Raw genomic sequence first — 5,088 nt, 5'->3', positions numbered from 1 at the left:
TTTTTTTTTTTTTTTTTTTTTTAAGAAATTAATACTTTTTTTGAGCCAGGATGCAATAAATTGATCAAAAGTCACAGTAAAGACATTTATCATGTTACAAAACATTTATATTTCAAATAAATGCTGTTCTTTTGCAATTTTCTATTCATCAAAGGATCCTGAAAAATCCTGGTTTCCATAAAATTATTAAAAAGCAACTGTTTTCAGCATTGGCAATAAGAAATGTTTCTTGAGCAGCAGATCAGAAAGATTTCTGAAGGATCATGTGACACTGAAGACTGGAGTAATGATGCTGAAAATTCAGCTTTACATCACAGAAATAAGTTACATTTTAAAACGTATTCAAATAGAAAACAGTTATTTTGATTTGTAATAATATTACTGTTTAACTGTATTTTCGATCAAATAAATGCAGCCTTGGTGAGCAGACAAGACTTCTTTTCAAAGATCTTATCAACCCAAAACTTTTGAACATTATTGATGCAATTTAATAGTCAGTTTTATCATATTCCATGGCAAAAACCAATGTCTGATTATTTGGAAACATAACAGCACACCTCTTCTAAACAAGGGGCATGAATTGAGCTAACACTGATGATGTATGAATGATGTAGATTGAATAATAAACCACAGTTTCCTTCACACTTGATCCAATGAATGAGATTCAGACATTTCTAAGTGTTAGTTTTTTGTAATCTGGACTTGTTTACAGCTCTGAATCTCTCACTTACTGTATATGTCAGGAAAAAGACACAGTAGACATTAAAATGGCCTTTTTGTGGGGTAACTTGCTCAATGAGCCAGTACTTCACACCTGACAGCTAGGCAAGAGCGGCAGAATGATAAACTGGTTGTAAGTCCTTGTGTTGATTGAAAGCTGTTGATGTTTTTCCTCTTGGTCACACACTCAGACGCCTCTCAACCCTTTATGAGAGGCCACGGCGAGTGATGAATGTGAAGAGAAGGCAAATGAACGCAGACGAGTGTCGCTTCATCAGCATTCTCCTTAATTGTTTTTGCTATTTTTTTGTTGTTATTCATTGATAGTATTCAGTGAATTCAGTCATTAGACCAGCTTTTATGGTGTCTTTTTTGGTGTTTGAAGAGTAAAATATGATTTTAAAATAATCAAGTTTTTTTTTCACACTTTTTAATTAAATGGAATGTAAAGGAAGAAAAGGAAGAAAAATGTATATATTATGCGTCAGTACAACTATGTATAGTAATAAACAACAATATATTCCTGGATATATTTTTTACTTGAACATTTTAAAGCATGCAAATTACCATAAGTGATGAAGCTAATGAATCATTGAACCCATTCAAATGAACGCAGACGAGTGTCGCTTCATCAGCATTCTCCTGCGAGAGCTCGAGGACGCTGAAAGACTTGAGACATCAGTGTTTTTAGCTGTATTTATGCATCGTTTGAAGTGTTTGTGCTCGCGGAGATGCAGATTCAGTATGTTTTCAGTTTACCTCTCACGATAAGAGGACTTGGTGTCAAAGCTGGGCGGTATGACAAAAAAACACATTAAATATTGATTTTTATTTTTTTTTTAGCTGTGTGATAATGTTTGCTTTTGCAGCTTAGAATAGCATTTTATTATTGTATTATGCAAATTGTTGTATTAAATATCTACAAATCTTATAAAAATGAATTATAATTATTTATATTTGTTATAAAAAATGTATAAATTCCAAAATGCCAAAAATAACACCATAAAAGTCAGTCTGATGATTATCAGTGAATAGCAACTTAAAATAGAAAGAAAAGATAATTTAATAATGAATATTTAAAAATGTATATAATTTAAAGCATGCAAATTACCATAAGTGATGAAGCTAATGAATCATTGAACCCATTCATTGAAACAAACAGTTTGAAAGAACTGATTCGTGGCAATGAATCAAAATGGCCTGTTGGTGAGATCTTTAGGAAACATAATGGCCAAATAAAAAATGATTTTGTTTCTGCAACAAATGAATTTGGTAAATATTCAACGTACTGCTCAGCCTTAGTATCAGTGCCTGAGTGCTGTGTGTACAGCAGTGCAGTGCAGCGGAGTGAAGATGCATGGAGGTGACGTGCAGGGCAGGGTCATAGCAATAGTCCCGCTGCTTCGTCACGGCGGGGTCGCCAGCTGAGGTCAACTTTAATTAAGGCTCAATAACAGCGGCTGCTCTGAGAAGGCTATTTACTTCTGTCAGCGCTGACCGCCCCTCCTCCTCTTCCCAGCCTCGCATAGATGTCCGTGTTGGCACAACAGCCATGTTTTGCTCCTTTAGAGGGCCCATGGGAAGGAGAAAACTGTGGGAGCAGCGCTGTGCATCCAAACACGTGCGGCAGCGACACAAAAACACGCTAAAAGGCCTTGCAATCTCTCGCCGTTGTTTTTGCGGGGTTTTAGTCGTTATCCTTTTAAATGCGCTTTTTATCTCTTTGTCATTTAGATCGAGCGTTTTGGGTTGAAAGCGTTTTTCTGAGAGGACGTCTAGCCTTTTTTTTTTCCTCGCATTCCCTGCATGTTATCCCTTTTCTTGAAAAAGTCCCAGGCACTGTTTCATTCTGTGCGGTTGCTAGGCTGTGGTTTCCGAGCTTGCAAGCGCTCAGGTACGCGAGGACTGGAAAGTCTCACACCTGGATGTTTCTCCGGGGGGCCGCTGCGACTTCAAAGGACCGATAGTTCATGCAGATTCACCCTGTCCGTCTTTATTTCTTAAATCTGATTGCGTCCGTTCTGTTCGCAGGCCACGCGTTGATCAAAGACAGACGCCGTGGACCGTGTTGTTTAAACACAGACTGAGGGATTATGAATAAACTGGTGTATGAATGCAAATTCGAAGCATGCAATGACTTGCAATTTTCAGATCAGTGCACAGTGGGATGACTGACGCTGCTCACCTGTTTTAAAGCGCAGATGGATGTCATATTGTAAAGATGCTTTGATAAAGGCCTGGGTGATACATCCAAAATTATCCATCCATCCATCCGTCCGTCCGTCCGTCCATCGTCTTTTGTCGATCTATTTATCGCTCTAACTATCATTTAGTCGCTCTATGTATTGCTCTGATGCTCTTATCACTATCTTCTGTTGCTCTGTCTCTCGCACAGTTGCTCTATCACTCCATCTATCATTTTATCGCTCTATCTGTCGCTCTATTTAACGCTCTATCGTTTTGTCGCTCTATGTATCGCTCTGTCGCTCTACCACTCCATCTATCGTTTTGTCATTCTATCACTCAGTCATTTTGTTGCTCTATCTGTCACTCTGTCATTTTGTCACTCTATCCGTTGCTCTGTCACTCTCTGTCATTTTGCCGCTCTATCTTTTTGTCACTCTATCGCTCTGTCGTTGCTTTCTCTATTGTTTCGTCGCTGTATCTGCATTTCCTAAAAGCAACTATGGCCGCAAGTTCCGTCATTATCAGTAGAGTTCAATGGAACTGGCAACCATAGTTAGCTAATGATGCTTTTGGAAAACGCACCCGTTTTAAAATCGCTCCATCCGTCCCTCTATCTATCATCTATTTGTTCTATCTATCATTCTGTCTATCTATTGCTCCGTTGCTTTAGCAGTCGATTGCTCTGTCACTCTATCTGTCTATTACTCTATCAATAATTTTGTGGCTCTATCTATTGCTTTGTCAGTCTATCGTTCTGTCTGTCACTCAAGTCTATTGCTCGGTAAGTTTATCATTCTATTCCTGATCTGTCAGTCTATCTATCATTCTGTTGCTCTATTGTTGTATTGTTCTATTGCCCTATCTATCGCTCTATCTATTTTTCTTTTTTTCTATTGCTCTGTCTATCGTTCTATATATCACTCTATCTAATGCACTACCACTATCTGTCACTCTATCTATCATTCTGTCTGTCTGTCTATCTGTCACTCCATCTATTGTTCTGTCTATCTATCTTTCTATTGCTCTACCTTTCTGTTGCTTTATCTAATAATCTATCTATTGCTCTACCTATTGCTTTAATGTTCTGTCTTTCATTCTATATTTCGCTCAATTGTTCTATTGCTCAGTCATTCTGTCGCTCTATCATTCCGTCTATCTATTAAGGCTGGGCGATATAGCTAAAAAATGTATCAACGATATAATTCTATTGCTCAGTCATTCTGTCGCTCTATCATTCCGTCTATCTATTAAGGCTGGGCGATATAGCTAAAAAATGTATCAACGATATAATGTTTCATATCGTTCGGTATCGATAATTATTGACATTTTTTATAACCTTTTTTAAAACAAAGAGCAATATAAAAAATGTTTAAATTTAACCACTGTATTTTTAAATTACCCCAATTTATTGAGACAAACAACAAATATTTTTTGTTTTAACAATCAAACAAAATAAAAATTAAACAAATATATAATTTCTAATGTTTTATATGCAGATTAAATAGGTTTTAAGGAAACTTTTGGCTTGTTTGCCGAGGCCACAGGAGGGCGCAATGAGCAAAATAATGCAGCGCATTAAATTCAATTCAATGAGCAAAATAATGCAGTGCATTAAATTGTCAACACAAGAACTAACTGTCTATAAAAAATGTGCATTACGTATAAATTATCTCATATAAATGAAATATAATTTCGTAAATTGCATAAACAATTATGTACAGAACAGCATCATGTATTTATGCATTGCTTAATACAAAGAGCCGAATCGCCCATCACACAGATTGCCTTTAAAAACATATGAGACGCAGTGAAAAGGAATAAACCTCCACAAATTCGTGACGCGTTTTCTAAAAGTTTAAACTGTTTTAACTTTGCATGGTGAGACACGAGTGCAGCAGTCATATTTATCCGTCTAAAAAATGTGCTGAATTTGCATACTGTGTGAATGGCTTGGTTTCGGTTTTAACCCAATCAACATTTTCTACGCATTGAGCTACTGTATTTTTCTAATATTTTGAATTAATAACGCAGCAGTGGCGTGTCTCGTGGGCTAGACTAACAAAACATTAAAATGTCACTTACATCAAAACAAAATGTCACTTACATTATCATCTCCGCATTGAGCTTCTATATTTCTCTAATATTTTGAATGAATAACGCAGCAGTGGCGCGTCTCGTGGG

The sequence above is a fragment of the Sinocyclocheilus anshuiensis genome, unplaced genomic scaffold, assembly GCF_001515605.1.
Source record: "Sinocyclocheilus anshuiensis isolate Anshui unplaced genomic scaffold, SAMN03320099.WGS_v1.1 scaffold743, whole genome shotgun sequence".
Lineage (NCBI taxonomy): Eukaryota > Metazoa > Chordata > Actinopteri > Cypriniformes > Cyprinidae > Sinocyclocheilus > Sinocyclocheilus anshuiensis.
Note: the sequence above shows the minus strand (reverse complement) of the source record.